The sequence below is a fragment of the Microtus ochrogaster genome, unplaced genomic scaffold (assembly GCF_000317375.1).
Source record: "Microtus ochrogaster isolate Prairie Vole_2 unplaced genomic scaffold, MicOch1.0 UNK2, whole genome shotgun sequence".
Lineage (NCBI taxonomy): Eukaryota > Metazoa > Chordata > Mammalia > Rodentia > Cricetidae > Microtus > Microtus ochrogaster.
The window spans coordinates 17,230,825-17,247,734 of NW_004949100.1; the positions used below are offsets into that span (position 1 = coordinate 17,230,825).

Below are 16,910 nucleotides of genomic sequence, written 5' to 3' on the forward strand. Positions count from 1 at the left end.
CCCTATCAGAGGCCAAGCAGTTTCTTTATTACTTAACCAATGAAACAACAGACAGAAAGATGACCCTCCTCCATCAGATTTGTTTAAAACAAAAGCCACTAAGTAGAATGAGTTGCTTTTATAAAATTAAGTATAGCTTGTATTTCTTTTATTATTTAAAATAAACATTCCTTATAAAACTAAGCTATTAAGATATAACATTGCCACTCTTTCTATAGTGTCAAAACATAAATGATGTCCATTCGCTAGGAGAAGCTTCAGGGTTGGCTGTGCAGTGAAGAGCACTACCTGCTTGCTATCCACAGGACCTGAGTTCAATTCTCAGCACCTACATGGCCCCTTGGAGCCATCTGTGACTCAAGTCTGAGGGGATCCAACAATGTTTTCTGGCTTCCAAAGACACTCACAAGTGTGGTACACAGGCATACACGTAGACAAAATAACCTTTAAATTTTTTTGAAACTCACTGTGGAAAAAAAATGTCAATTTTGAAATAAGTCGTGGTGGGTGGAATGTTCTCAGAGAGGCTATCTGGGTGAGGCGCTAGAGGTAGGAAAGGGAACATGGAAAGTATTGTAATTCTATTTGAATTAAAACATAGTCTTAGAAGGACTTTTTTTAAAAAAAGAAATAATCAGAAAACAGAAGACTTTCTACTAAGATTATATATAGATCGTGTGAACTATGTCAGCTCTGGGAAGGGAAAATCAGGGAGGGTTATAAAATGGCAACCAGCATACATCTTTGGGGACAATGTAATCTAGGAAAAAATAGACTCTTCATATCTCAGGTGTGTGAAGGAATGTGCAGGTTGAATGAGGATGTTGCTACACTCTTCTTTGTCATCCGTCAAAAAAGATATCCTGGTGTGCTCTTTTGTATTCTCTGGAATTAACACAGTGATAGCATTGTGCATTATCAATAAATATTTGCTGTAGAATTATTTATAAAACGTTCTGTCTCCTTTATTTCTACAGAAGAGTTACATAACTCTGGAGTTTATCCCTCCACCAACCATTTGGTAGACCCTTTTATTTGTCAGTCATGTAATAAACAGTAGAGATTAAACAATGTAAGCTTTGAAAACTGCTCAGAATCCCAGAAATCAGATTTCGATGTCTTCTGCCTTCTCTGACATTTACGCGGAAGAGATATTTTACAAAACTCCCTTTTCAGAAAACGTGGGCGGCTCACTTCTATTGTTTGCTGAATTAGTCTCCTGATGATTGGCATGCTCATTGCTCATCAGTATTTTCCATGTAAGAAATGAAATGAAGCCATCAGACCCAACAAAACTAAAAGAACATGAAGCCTTTCTCCTGGAGCCAGCATTCTTAGACAAGTGCCTTTGCTGCCACGCCAGGTTTTCTCTTCTCTGCTTCGTTTATCCTGCTTCCAGCCTGAGCACCTGTCATCTCTGTAAGGGGGTGGTCCCTGCTCCTAGATGCTCCTAGATATACAGCTATGCTACTGCATCCCTTTCCTGGAACAAGTGACTCAATTTTCTTCTTCCAAAATGGTTCAGGCACCAGCCAGTTGTTAGCCCACCATTTGAGCTGAAAATGAACTTCTGCACTAGCCACTGTATAACACAAAATCCTGGCACCGAAACAAAGAGAGTAACTTAAATTGCTGTCTCCTGCTTGTAAAATACACTAGCAATTTTTGTGACCAAGGACAGGATAGCTCTGCCTGAGGTCATGGAAAGTCGGATGCACACCCATCTGTCTAATACAATTTAAGTACAGTTCATCTATATCATCAGTAAAGGTGTTGGCACTCCCTCCCGTTCCACTCAATATTGTCAATATGAGATAGATTGTGACAAAAAAAATGAAAGTCACTAAATCTACCCTCAGTTTCTAACTAAATGGCTTGCTCCTTGGTCTCCTTTATCCTCTATGCCTGCCACTCACCTACCTGTCTATAGTGTATTGTCTCTTTCTCTGTACAAGCAGGAGACATATATAGAACTCACTCCCAAAATATAGTATCAGATGACAAAATTCTTTAGTAGCTCTTAAGCTATTGACCTGTGATTTGCAGCTACAAAGGTACTGGCTGCAGTAGATACATCTGGCTATTGATTTCCAACTGTTCTTGGATTTTTTTTTAAACTTGAGCATCATAGAAGTTAAAAGTGTAAAGTGATTAAATTGAAATCAAACAAAGAATTGGGTGTCATTTGCTATTTGTATATATTTATCTGGCTAAATTATACATTGTCCATGATTCAGATATTAGCACCAATGCCTCTTCTGTATGGAAGCATGGAATATTAAATCTGGTATCTTTCAGCAAATTTCTCACACTTGGTTGTTGTCCACCTTCTAGCTGGGTTGTTCTTTCAGCAATCTCAGGAAGACTTGACTCTTGTCCCTCTACTATGAAGGAATACTTTATGTCAGAGTTCTTTTCACCAGTGTCAAATACACCTGTAACTGAGAACATTACAAGTTTCACGCACCAACACCCCGAGATTCTCTTCCATACTGAAAGTACTTTTTTTCCTTCCATTCCTCCCTTCTGGTGCTGCTCTGGAAAACCATTCTGTCTTTGAGCTATCCTGGTTCTATCTCTCCTGGATTCTGGATCCACAGCACTCACTAAAATGTCTTCTGTATGACTCTGATCTAATAGTTTGTGATTTGTCATAATGTAATGTTGCAAGAAAGAATGATGTCTTAGTCTTAGCTCATTGCAAAAACAGACCACGACTTTTTTTTTTTGAAAATGTTAGCATTTAATTGGCCTCCCTGAGTGGCTTCAAGCCACCAGAACAGAGGCACTTCCAACACCCTTTATCTTCTCTTCAGCTCTTCTGCTGAAAAATTTGGCTTTCACGATGACAGTCTGCTTAGGGAGCTTTCCCTTCCCCAGAACTTTGTAGTAGCCTGATCTCAAGACATCAATGATGGGAGCAACTCCAGTCTTGTTCTTGGCAGCGTTGACCCGGGTCTGCTCACTGACCAGCATCCACAGTTTATCCAGGGTGACAGTCAGGCAGAAGCTCTGGTTCCTCTTTAAGTGGTAATGCCTCATACTAATTTTCCCAAAGTAACCTGGATGATATTGGTTGAAGCTGATCATGCGATGATGCCTCCAGCACTTGTAGTACTGAAGGAGCAGCAGGCTGCGTCCCACCACCCAGCTAGCTTATGCCCCGAAATAATTACACGGAAACTGTATTCTTTTAAACACTGCCTGGCCCATTAGTTCCAGCCTCTTATTGGCTAGCTCTTACATATTGATCTAACCCATTTCTAATAATCTGTGTAGCCCACGAGGTGGCTTACCAGGGAAGATCTTAACCTGCGGCTGTGTCGGGTGGGAGAATCATGGTGACTCACTGACTCGGCTTCCTTCTCCCAGCATTCTGTTCTGTTTACTCCACCCACCTAAGGGTTGGCCTATCAAATGGGCCTAGGCAGTTTCTTTATTAATTAACCAATAGAAGCAACAGTTTGGAAAGAAATCACTCCCACATCAAGTGTTCCTGCGTCCTCCTGGATGTTTGCAATGTTTACCGATGTGGCCATGGCCGTGGCTCACGTGGCCCCTTAGTTTCTGGGTCTTCCTCAGTCTGGATGGCATGGCAGTGGCAGAAAGGAAAGAGCCAGACCATGACTTATAATAACAGGAAATAGAAAAAATAATCAGAAAACGACGAGCATAGGTAATAAATTAATAAGCAAAAATCTATGAATTTATATCTGAACTATAGATTTTTCAGTTTACTCCTAACACAATGAAAGTATAAGAAGTATAAGAGAGATAGCTCCAGTTAAGAGTGATTGCTGATATTTCAGAGGACCTGACTTTGGTTCTCAGAATCCACTTAGGTGACCCACAATCCCTTTAACTCCAGCTTTAAAGAATCTAAGGCTGACTTCTGGCCTCCAAAGACATTTCTACAAAATGTGGTTGGGAACCACACACGAGGGGGGGAAGGAGAGAGAGAGAGAGAGAGAGAGAGAGAGAGAGAGAGAGAGAGAGGAGAGAATCAGATACATTTATGCTAAAATTGTTAAACTTGCCTTAGAGAAACACAGTATAAGGGAGCCTGGATTCTAAAATGTTGAGGTTTTATTTAACCATTAATACAAAGATTCATTGCATTAGTCAATACAATCAGCAAGGTACCATTTGGTTCTTAAACAGCCCAACCATCTAATATTTGTCTAACACATTGTCCTGAGCTTAGGCTATCTGGTTTAATCCTCCTGGTGATACTATAAAGTAGTGATGTGAGTTGTTTTCATTTTACAGAGAAAGTGCTGAAATACGCAGAGATGAAGAAGACATGTGCTTGAGGCCACATGTTCAGGAAATGGCACTTCAGGCATCATGACTGTCTTCAGTCTCATGGGTGATACTATGATTTATCAAAAGTTCTGCTACCACTCTCCTGGTTAAGTACTGCTCTCCCACGGTGGACCAAAAGGGCTAGAGTCCCCCACTTTTATATATGTGGGGGAGGGGAGGTTGGAGGTATACGGGGATTGTATGCATGAGCATATGTACATACACCTCATGTGTACAGGTGCCTGTGGAGACCAGAAGAGGGTGTTGAATACCCTGGAACCAGAGTTTCAGATAATTGTGACCTCCAAATGTAGGGACTGGGAAAAAAAACTCAGATCATCTTCAAGAAGATCAAGACTATTAAACATTGAGTGACCTCTCCAATCCCAGTCCCATACTTTGAACAGGGAATGTATCCTATCTAATTCTTTTATTATTTCATGTGACCCCAAGCTTTTCAAAGAACTAGTAGAAACAAGTGACACACTGAGACCAAGCACAGAAAAGAGGCCTCACAGCACGCTGCTACTGTCTCACGACCTTCGGCAGGTCATCACGTTGCAGTTTACAGGAGGAAGTTTAGTGCTGTGCACGCTCATCATCTTGGAGGCAACATATCTTAAGAAGTTCAAGGCCAGCCTGGTCTACAAGAGCTAGTTCCAGGACAGGCACCAAAAACTACAGAGAAACCCTGTCTCGAAAAAAATAAAAAAAAAAAGAAGATCATTGCAAGGATTTCATATACTTAACATGTGAGGATGACCATGAACTGGCCAAAGATATATTATGCTGTTTCAATTCAAAGAGGCTTTCAACTGGTAGTCACATCGCATCATTCTATGCAAAAGACCAGATAACAGCTTTTGGAATTAAAAAAAAATTAGCATGTCAAGATCTTGGCATAAACGTAATTATAATCATAGAAATCATAACATAAAGCAAATGATTCTTGGTGCAACATATGTGTGTACATAGTTTTAATCCTAACTTATGTTGTCTACTCTAAGATCTAGAGATTACTTTCAGCCATGTAACAGTTGCCTCTGATGTGTAGTAGGCTTTGAAGTATAATTGCGTGATGTATGTGCTGAGTAATTTACTCTTCAAACACCTTGTTTCTAAATGTTGTCACAAACTGGGCATGACATGTTAGATCTCCTAAATATTCTGAGACTAAGTTACTTTTTACTGGTATTCGTGGTTGTCAACTTGACTTTATCTAGAATTAACTAAATCCCAAGTAACTAGGTACACCTGTAAAGGGGTTATCTTTTTTTAATGTTTTTTAATTTTTTAAACTTTTTTATAGACCTGTTTGTGATCTTCCCTTTTAATATATAATATTTTTTATTGAGCTCTACATTTTTCTCTGCTCCCCTTCCTGTCTCTCCCCTCCCCTTCAACCCTCCCACAAGGTTCCCATGCTCCCAATTTACTCAGGACATCTTGTCTTTTTCTACTTCCCATGTAGATTAGATCTATATATGTCTCTCTTAGAGTCCTCTTTGTTGTCTAAATTCTCTAGGATTCTGATTTGTAGGCTGGTTTTTTTTTTTTTTGCTTTATGTTTAAAAAGCACTTATGAGTGTGATAATTGTCTTTCTGGATCTGAGTTACCTCAATCAAAATGATATTTTCTAGCTCCATCCATTTGCCTGCAAAATTCAAGATGCCGTTATTTTTTTTCTGCTGTGTAGTAAGTACTCCATTGTATAAATGTATCATGTTTTTCTTATTCATTCTTTGGTCGAAGGGCATTCAGGTTGTTTCCAAGTTCTGGCTATGACAAACAACGCTGCTATGAACATAATTGATCACACGTCCTTATGGCACGATTGAGCATCCTTTGAATACATACCCAAAAGTGATATTACTGGATCTTGAGGTTGGTTGTTTCCTAATTTTCTGAGAAATCGCCACACTGACATCCAAAGGGGTTGTACCAGCTTGCATTCCCACCAGCAATATAGCAACACAATCCCTTTACCCCACAACCTCCCTAGCATATGTTGTCATCAGTGTTTTTGCTCTTGGCCATTTTTACAATTTGAGATGAACTCTCAGAGTTGTTTTGACTTGCATTTCTCTGATGACTAAGGATGTTGAACATTTCCTTAAGTGTCTTTCAGCCATTTTAGATTCCTCTGTTGAGAGTTCTCTGTTTAGGTCTGTACTCCATTTTTTTATTGGATTATTTGTTCTTTTGATGACCAGTTTCTTGAGTTCTTTGTATATTTTGGAGATCAGACTTCTGTCTGATGTGGGGTTAGTGAAGATCTTTTTCCATTCTACATGTAGGCTGCCGTTTTGTCTTGTTGGCCGAGTCCTTTGCTTTACAGAAGCTTTTCAGTTTCAGGAGGTCCCATTTATTAATTGTTTCTCTCAGTATCTGTGCTGCTGGGGTTATATTTAAGAAGCAGTATCCTGTGCCAATGCATTTAGTGTACTTCCCACTTTCTCTTCTATAAGGTTCGGTGTGGCTGGCTTTATGTTGAGGTCTTTGATCCATTTGGACTTGAGCTTTGTGCATGGTGATAGATATGGGTCTATTTTCATCCTTCTACATGTTGATATTCAGTTATGCTAGCACCATTTGTTAAATATGCTTTCTTTTTCCCATTTGATATTTTTTGCTTCTTTGTCATAAATTGGGTGTTCAAAGGTGTACGTATTAATATCTGGGTCTTTGATTTAGTTCCATTGGTCCTCCTGTCTGCTTTCATGTCAATACCAAGCTGTTTTCAGTTCTGTAGCTCTGTAGTAGGGTTTGAAGTCAGGTATTGTGATGCCTCCAGAAGTTTTTTATTGTACAGGATTGTTTTCTTAATTAAATAACTTGAAAATGGGATGTCCCACCTTTAAAATGAATGTTTGAGGTGGGAAGATCTACCTTTAATCTGTGCCACTCCTTATGTTAGCAGCCTATACAAGAGATGTGGAAGGAGGAAGTTCTTGCAGATTTGTCTGCTGACCTTGCTCTCACTGGAAAGCATTCCCTCACCAGCATTAGAACATACTTCTTCAGGGTTCCAGCATCAGCCAAAGGCCAGCTGTGGCATCCAGCCTCATGAACTAAATACTGGGTTTGTGGGCTTTCTATTGGTTGACATCCACTATTAAACTAACTGGCCTGCAGCCTGTGAGCCACTCTAATCAATTACTTTTATCAGTTTTGTTCTTCTAGGTCTAGAGAACCACGACTCATGTAGTACTTCATCCCTAGCAGCCAGAATATTACATTTCTGTCACTTTGGATACATTTCCTAGACAGTAAAGCTAGATTATGTTATCAGAATCCTTTACAGAAACAATACCTCTACCTCTACAAATTCATAAGTACTGTTTTCATCACTTTAAAATTGCTCATAGATAAACTATAATATCTTCAGGGATGTGAAATCTTTGTAGAATTGAATTAATAGCAGATCCATTTAATGTCCAGAACATTTTTCTTTATTCTTCTGTCATATCCATGGCTACACAATGGTGTGATGCATAGATTGTGAAATGTATCTTGTTCTGTCTTGTTTCCTCATCTCCCTGACTTCTCTGAAGTTCTCCCAGTTCTAGTTAACAGTGGTGGGAATTGACAACATTCCGAAAAGAGAGTAAAGTTGTGTTTCCTTATGATAACTTTTGTTCTCCAACAAACAGAGTTAGTCTCATGATTTTTTCCATTTGATGTAAAAAGAAATTTAAAACATGAATAGCTAAACAACATTTTTATTTTATGGATAAAAGAAGTGAGATCAAGAGACTGGAAGTAATTCTTCAGAAAACTAGATGAAAAAATAAAGTGAATTGTGTTTGCTACATAAACACGAGGACATAAGTTCAGATCCCCAAAACCCACAAAAAAGCTGATGTGGATATCTATGTACATGCTGAGCAGGTGAGAGCAAGCTCCTTGCAGATCACTGGCCAGCCAGTATAGTAAGTCAGTGAGCTGCAGGTTGGATGAAAGACCTTTACAAACATATAACACACAGACACACACACACACACACACACACACACACACACACGCCCCCCCCCACACTCACATGTGTATGCACACACACGGTAGAGAGTGATAAAGAAAACAGTCCACATTAACATCTGGTATCCACACCCACACAGGCAACTACACAAAAGAAGACTTATTGTGTGCCAATGTGGTAGACTAAATCCATGAGAAACCTGAGAAAGCTTAGAAAGGAATTTTAGACACAAAAGAACAGAGCCAAGCATGGTTTGATAGCGTTATTTTCTTGGGTGGGATCAGTTTGTTAGAAGCAAGCAGAGTCATGGCTCCTTTAAGAAAGGTTTTCCTGATTCAGCAGTAACAGAAAAAAAAAAGTTGTTGTTTTGAAATACTGGCTTTCTGGGCCATGCTGCCAGTACAAACTCTGACTCTTTCTGGAGGTCCAGCTATGGAGCATTTGAATGGGGTTTGTGAGGAATGTGCTATGGCTTGCTTGGTGACAACATGAACTGGCTATGTGCCTAGAGATGAGGCATTGTACATGGCTCTCGGAGGCAGGGAGCAGCTCCACATGCTAGACTGGGCAAGGTAAGCAGGCCGTGCCATATTTGTTCTAGAAATGGCACTGTTTAAGTTTTTAAGAAGCTCTTAGCATTTTAAGAAGCACCCCTGGACAGTAAAGAATTACAGATACACATTAAGACAGATTCCATCATAAAAGACCTCTAAATGGGTCATAGTATTGGATAAATGTATGTAGGCTTAGGAGAGAAAAGAAAAAGAGTATAGAGAGTTATAAAAAGAAGTAAATGGTTTTTAAAAAATAAAACAAAGTCTTTAAAGAAACAGAGTATAGACAGTCAGATTAAAAGAAGTAAAAAAGTAAGAAGACATGTAAAGACTATAAAATATACAGAGAGTTTGGATTATGTATATCATTGTGTTTTCTTTGAGTTTTTTTGAATGTGAAGGAGCTAAGTAGAGAGAGAAATTTTATTGTATGGGCTGCTAAGCTAAACCAACATATATGTTTTAAAGGTTTCTTGACTTCAAAATTTGCATCTAAGGATATGTCACTTTGGAAAAGAGCTTCTTCCTTTGTTTCCACAGAGGATGAGAATCTGTGGATTCATTCCAGGCTAATGTGGTTTGATAGACCAAGAGCCCCCTGAAAGGTTGTCTTGAAAAAAAATTACTTTGCCCAATAAACAGCAGAAAGAAGTTTGGAGAATAACTACATCCATATTCCCAAATATTGTTTATAAATGTTTCTTTACATTTAAAGGGGACTATGCTATAGAGATTTGCATTGGTTATGGATCTTGGTTTATTAATACAAATTTAAGGTCAATTTTGTTTATATATATATGCTCCTGAGTAAGGTATTGTGTTTGTTCATCTCATTTGAAAATGTAATGTATAATTAAGAAATATAGGTTAATATATAATCATCTATAATAGTCAAGCTTGTAGTCATGTTAGTTATGTTTACAAGATGTACATAGATGCATTTCAGATGAATAGGCATTCTTCAAACCTTTCAATGACTACAGAATATGGCATTTAAAATGTTTAAGAAGTTAGGACTTTTCATGACAGTGAGACACATATGCTTCTGGCAGCACCAATTACTTCAAGAGGAAGATGGGCATCAAAGAGGCTCCCTATGGATTTTGTTAGCCATTTAGGTAAGAAACTGCTCTTGCCTAGACTGTTTGATAAACTGGACATGCAGACTCACAAAGAAATGGCTGATGAGCTTGCCTAAAAGTGATATGGCCCTTCAGGGTTCCTGTTTCATGAAAGAGTCTGACAGACATTCTGCAGAAAAAATAAGTGACTGAAAGCTGCCAATATAGGTGGAACTTTCTTTGAAATTTCATGCTTCATGGGGAAGTCTGCCAGATGTTATGGGCCTTTGGGCTGAAGATGGATGCCCCAACAGTCCAGAAGAACTTTGGGTGAATGTCCAGGCAGTGAGAAGTCTCTGGCAATTCTAAAGTTTTGGAAGTTTCTTACAATGTACTTCCTATTTACTTAGATAATATTATATTCTTCTGGAGTCTTTGATGGAATTGAAGAATTTACAGTTATAGTTTTCCTTAGTTATGATAAAAGATAAGGGATATATAAATATTGTAACTGTAATCCTTGCTTGATACCTGTTTTTTTATATGTAATTTTACTATGTTAAAGTTAAAAACTTTTATTTAAACAGAAAGGAGAGGTGATGTGGGATTTTCCTCTGTATGCTGTGATTACCATTGATTAATAAAAAAATTGTCTTGGGCCTTTGCAGGGAATAGAGGTAGGTAGGGAAAACTAAAGTTAATGCTGTGAGGAAGAAGGTGGAGTTAGAGAGAAACCATGGAGCCGCTCCTGGAGACAGACGGTGGAAACTTTGCTGATAGACCACGACCTCATGGTGATGCATAGATTAACGAGATGGGTTAAATTAAGATATAATACTTAGCAATTAAGAAGTTAGAGCTAATAGGCCAAGCAGTGACTAATTAATACAGTTTCTATGTGATTATTTTGGGGCTGGGCAGCCGGGAACCAATAAACAGGCTCCTTATAACAGTGTGTGATTGAACATATATATGCAGGAGACTACCAGTAAAGCACAGACTCATGAAAAGATATTTTCCAAGAAAATACAAAACTCAGGAAAGGATAATCTCTGGGCAATAGAATTAATTGTCACTTAAGAGATTTGTATGATGACTTCTACATGTTGATTTTCAATCAACTCTCTCATAAGCAATATGTTACTAACAGCTGTCACATAGAGTCATAATAAAAGGGACTTTGTTGGGAGAGTTTTATACTTCTCTTTCAAAGAAGATTCTGAAGAATATTAACCAATTAACCACATTGCCTTACCAGAAATATGTGGAGTGGATGTATGTGCTTGTGTTTGTCCTTATGCCTGTGTATACATTCAGGTATGAACAATTTGTATATACCTTCCCTGTGCTTTCTCTACCCAGGTAGCATTAGTCATACAATTTTCTGACATATAGATTAAAGGAAACCTTATAGATTGCTGAACTAAATTAATATACACAAACATCTTTTTCAGATATCATTCATTATATGATTATTGAGTTTCAAAATAATTATTAATCGCTGTTCACTTAAGTAATACATGCAATAAAGATCAGAGTTAAATGTTTAAAATCTTTAACTCAGGTAATAAATAAAAAAGGAAATAAATATGCTATAAAATGTACATATCACACTGACACACACACATACACACACACCATACAAAAGACAAGTAGAGATGAATCCAATGCTGTTATACTCAATTCAGCTAATAGTTTTCAATTGAAAGAAAGCATGTCATCCATTCAGAAGAAACTGACATCTAAAGTCAACCACCATGTGTCTATCAGATTTAAATAGATAATTTGTTTAACGTGCATTTAAATTTACAATGAATCACCCCACCCCACCCTCACATTACCTTGTGTCTCTGGTGCTTGCATACAGTATATTTTCATCTTTGATGCATAAACAATAAGCTTAATGATTATGTTTCCTAGATTAAGTTTGTTCTCATTTTATGCAAGCAATATTAGGCTAAAATAAAAATGAAACCCTCAGTGAACATATGTAGGTAAATGTGTGTGTCCTGTTTTAGATGTAGTTAGCAAACAAATGATGAGTAGATTAAAGAGACAAATCCAGATGCAGAGTGGTCAACCAGGACATTTGAACTCAGTGTGTTGTGACTGACTCTTGGTGTGCCACCCTGAAGAAGAGAGGTAAAGTCATTGAGCCCATCCTAAAATACAGACTGTGTGCCCATCAGATAACAAAGAGAGGTTCACTCTCAGAAGAATACATGAACTCCATTACATACACATTAACCGAAATGGCTCTCTCCATCTGTTCAAACTTTACTTATGAAACTGTTTTACATAAGCACTCACAGGTAGGTTTTCTGTGGTTTGAATTTTTCTGTAGTGACATTTTATGTCTAATAAACCCAGGATTGTCAAACCGAATCCCCAGAAATGAAAATATGAAGGTTCTTCATGCCCCTGAACAAGTAGAGAGAGTTGGTTTCTTTAGGTTCTTGCCTGGGTCCTTTTATGGAAGCATGGGACCCCACCTTCCCAGCTGAAAACTAGGACAAAGATACCTGTGGGTGGGCTGAAGAGAAAATTATATGGGCCTGAGACCCAAAGCTCAGTTCAGTGAAACATGCAGGCTTCAGTCCACCAATATTTACATTAGACTGAGTTTATACATGGCAGTCTGTACATCTGGCTGCTACAGGCTGTTGGCTTCTAAATCTATAGTAGCAATGTGTAAAAATTGTCATACACCCATCTCTTAATATTTACACAGGATTAATATCAGAACTCTGTTAGATACTCAGGTTCTCTGCATAAAGTGAAACAGAATTTTCACAGAACCTCTGCAAACCCTCCAGTCTACTTTGAAGCTCATGTAGATTACCTATAATAACAAATACACTGTAAGTGCTATGTATGTAGTTGTTATAATGAATTATTTGGGGGATCAAAATGAAGTTTTCTGCATAAATTCAGCAGGAATGTAAATTTTACAAACATTTTAAGTGCATAGTTAGTAAAATCCACGAATGATAGAGCCTTGCGTATGAAGGACAAACATATGTCAAATGTTCTTATGACTAAAATGCCAACAAACTTGCAGCAGAAGTTCATTTATGCTGCAAAATTAACTCTGAGTGTGTAGGTTTGTGCACACATGAATATATATGCACATGTGTGTATGTGATGATTGTACTCCATATTCTATTTAGAGTTGGAGTGACATCAGGTTATTTATTATATGTGTTTTTTATATTAAAATGGCATGAGTAAATTTGAAAGTAAGTTGATACATTAGTTTTAATGTCTGTGTTTTGACACTGTCCATTTTGGATTAAATTATGTCACTATGGATATTTCTTTTATCTGATCTTAAAATATTCAGTATGATTTCACCTCCTGCAATAATTTAGTTTATTTTTCTCTCTTTGTTACCACCTGTATTCAAAGTGACACTATGTCTACAGAGTCTTGATAGTGATGAATTAATCGCTCTGTTGAATCATTGAGTTTATTCATTCTGTTTAGATCTCCTCAAACTGAGAAAGGCAAAACCCATGAGCTTGAAATTTAGGCTCTTTAATTAATCTCTTACCTCATTCAAATGAGGAGTGACTTAAAAAATAAAGTTGCTCAGTGCATTACTCCCTCTTAAGTCACGTGTTGGGTTAAAATTTTAAAATTATTTTTATCAAAGAAATGGGGAAGACTGAGTGGATCATGTTCACTGTATATTTAAAATGACAGATACCTTAATTTTTGATGATCTCTAACTAGAAGCATCCAAGATATCACACATTGACAGAAAATCACATGGTATTTCAAAAAACTCAGAAACTGATCCTTTGATAACTTCATTAGCTCTTTTTCTCATTACCAAAAGAAAAGGACTTCAGTGAGAAAGAATTATATTGGCTCACAGTTCAGTGAAGTCACACATCAGTAAGCAAGGAAGCAGAAGAAGTAAAATGCCAATACTTGGCTTGATTTTTTCTTCCTACCTTCATTCAGTCCCAGAATCCAAACCATGAGACAGTTCTACCCACATGGAGGGGTCATCCTTAATCTCATCAGTTAATCTCTTTTGACCCTCCCTCAAAGACATACCAAAATCATGCTTCATTCATTCCCTAGGCATTTCTTTAACCAATCATACTGACAGTCAAATCAATCATCACCCCATTTCACTACATATGCTAATTAAAGACAAAGTCCAACACAAGATTTTTGTTTCAGTAATTGTTTGTCAAAAAGATTATGTATCAAATGCATGTAAAAGCAGTTGGTTCTGTGGAATTTTTTCTCTATTTAAACAGGTTGGTATGAATGTTGCATTAAATGAAAGGAAGCCAAGAAGATGAGATTCCCAAATTGGGAAGCAACTGAAGGCTACATTTGTCTCTGATACCTGGAATGTACTGAGGATACATGAAAAAATAGGCTAATAAAATTGCTTTGGTTTTTCTTTTAAATTTGGTTTTGTTTGGGGAAGGGGTTGCAAGGGCAGAGGGTGGATATGAGGGGATAGGGAGATGAGTGGGATCGGAATGCATGATGTGAAATCTACTAAGAATCAATAAAAGTTTAAAAAATGAACTTTCCAAGGAACAAAGTATATGATTATGAAAAAGAGAAATATAACTTTACAATGTGATCAAAATGGATTTCAATGTATTCTTTGCTATGAGACAGATTGAAAACAAATGTTTAGCATCTCCACAAATGCACAGAACACAATCCCCATGCTTCAGGAACCTGGTATTTCTCTAAAAGTGAGTCTTGGATACAAGTTAAAATACAAAAGCTGAGCATTGTTCTGGGAGTGCAGAGACTGGAATATTATTGATGAAAGCTGGTGACTTGCATATTAAGCAGGTCTGAGATCACATATACCTGGAGTTGATTGAGTCAGACCCCCACCAACACATCTGCTCCAACAGATACTCAGAGAAGCCACATTCTACATCTTCCTAATCCTTCTTCCCTGTCTCCTTTCTTCTATGGGGTGTTGCACCCTTTTACAATGAGTAGAAGAGGGACCCAGAATCAGCTCCACATTAGCTCATGGACTCCATTGTGAACTCGCACAAAGGCATGCAATAAAAGGAGCAAGAGGGGTCTTGGTGTGGTACTGAGTGTGCACTGTCCTTCCAGTGTTCCGCAACTGCAGTGATCCACATGCAAAGGGATGGAGTAGCAGTCTTATCAACCAGGAGATAAAAATAGAAGTTCTAGATGGCTCTTCCCAGCCATAAAGTAACAGCAAAGATTCAGACCTGGAGTCAAGGGACTAGAAGAGATTACGGTTTTACCTAAATTATAGCTCTTTGTACCTCAGCATCAATATTTGTGTCTAAAGTGAGCATGCTTGCTATTATCGCATATGCAAAGATTTATTAATGTTAATGTAAGCCTGGGTTTCATTGTTTTAATTGCTTTCTGGTTTTATCCTTTATCCTCCCTCTTTCCCTTCTTTCCTTCCATACATCCACCCATCCTTCCTTTCTTTGTTAACACTGTCTGCTTTATGAATTTTATAAATTTGAGATCTCTGCTTCATATTTTTCTAATTGTCATTAAAATGAAATGTGGTATTTTAAAGCTTATTAATTTTTGAATTTTATTTTATAATTGAAAATTTTCCAGGTACCACCATGTTGCAGCTTCAAAGCCAATTTAGTCTGCATTTGCATTGAGTGAGGCTAGTATCTTTTCCTAAATCAGAATCTAGAAGTAGCCATGGGGGTATCAGAGTGCTTCTTGAGGGATTCAGCTCTGTGAACTAAGCTTCAGGGCACAATAGAGAAGATAGGATATATGTGCCCCAGTCAGAATTGTGTCACTCAGGATGCTTAGTTGCCTCCCTGGATGTCCAGAGCTACTCCTTATCCAGTCAATCTACCACATAACTCAAAGGGCAACTGTTAATGTCATCCTCATCACATACACACAGGCCTGTGAATTCTGCCCTAGAGTTGCTCTAAGAAATGGGCCAAACTGTCTCTTAATAGAGGGAACGCAAAGACTTTCCAAAACAAATAAAATTGACAAAAAGTGAAAAGAAAAGATATTCAAAACAAATCCTAGGTAGAGAGAGAAGAAAATCAAATGTTGATAAAATTGATATCCTAACTGAAAGTGGTGGCTCATATTTATAATCTCAGAAAGTGAGGCAACAAGGCAAGAAGATTCCTATAAATTCCAGGTCAACCGGACTAGAGAGTAAGACCTTGTCTCACTGTAGTAATAATAGGAGCGGCGGGGCTGCGTCCCCAGCACCCTGCTGCCCGCAAGGCTAGCTTTACCTGAAATAATTACACGGACACTGTATTCTTTTAAACACTGCTTGACCCATTCTCTTCTAGGCTAATTCTCACATATTAATTTAGCCCATTTCTAATCATCTGTGTGTAGCACCCCAAGGTGCACTTACCGGGAAGATTCTAGCCTATGTCCATCCTGGGTCGGAGTTTCATCGCATGTGCCTCAGAGAGCAGAGCTCTCGCCTCTGCCTGCAAGAGTGGAGCATCGTGTCTCTCTGAGGCGTCTGCCCCTGAGAGGAGAGCTGTCGAGTCTCTGAGCTCACTTCCTCTTTCTCCCAGCATTCTGCTCCGTTCACTCCTCCCACCTACGTTCTAACCTATGAGGGCAAGCAGCTTCTTTATTTAATCAACCAATGACCTTCCTCCATCATCTCACAAACAAAAGTTAAAAAAAAAAACCAGCTGGTGTCTTAGCACTTAGTTTCCTACTTTATAAAAGTGGGTGGAACTAAGATGATGGTTCAGTCCCTAGTATATTTGCCATGCAATTGTGAAAACCTGAGTTTAGCACCCATGTGAAACTCTGGGTATGGTGATCTGTGCCTTTATTCCCAGTGCTGCGAAGGAGGAGACATGCAGATTCCCAGAGTGCATTGGTCAGTTAGCCTAGCCTACTGGGCAAGCTGCACATCAAGTGAAAGACCCTGTGCCAACACAAGTTAGGTAGGAAGACACCACCCTTGATCTACACGGACATGTGCACACATATGCACACAGGCATGCGCGCGC

The 16,910-nt window shown here is 38.3% G+C and overlaps 1 protein-coding gene and 1 pseudogene across 2 annotated transcripts in view; one reads left to right on the top strand and one right to left on the bottom strand.

The window, feature by feature from the left end:
- The window catches only part of Adarb2 (adenosine deaminase, RNA specific B2 (inactive)), a 560,555-nt gene that overhangs the window by 11,122 nt on the left and 532,523 nt on the right, over positions 1 to 16,910 (top strand). The window lies entirely within an intron of this gene.
- LOC102001028 lies at positions 2,767 to 3,634 on the bottom strand (annotated as a pseudogene).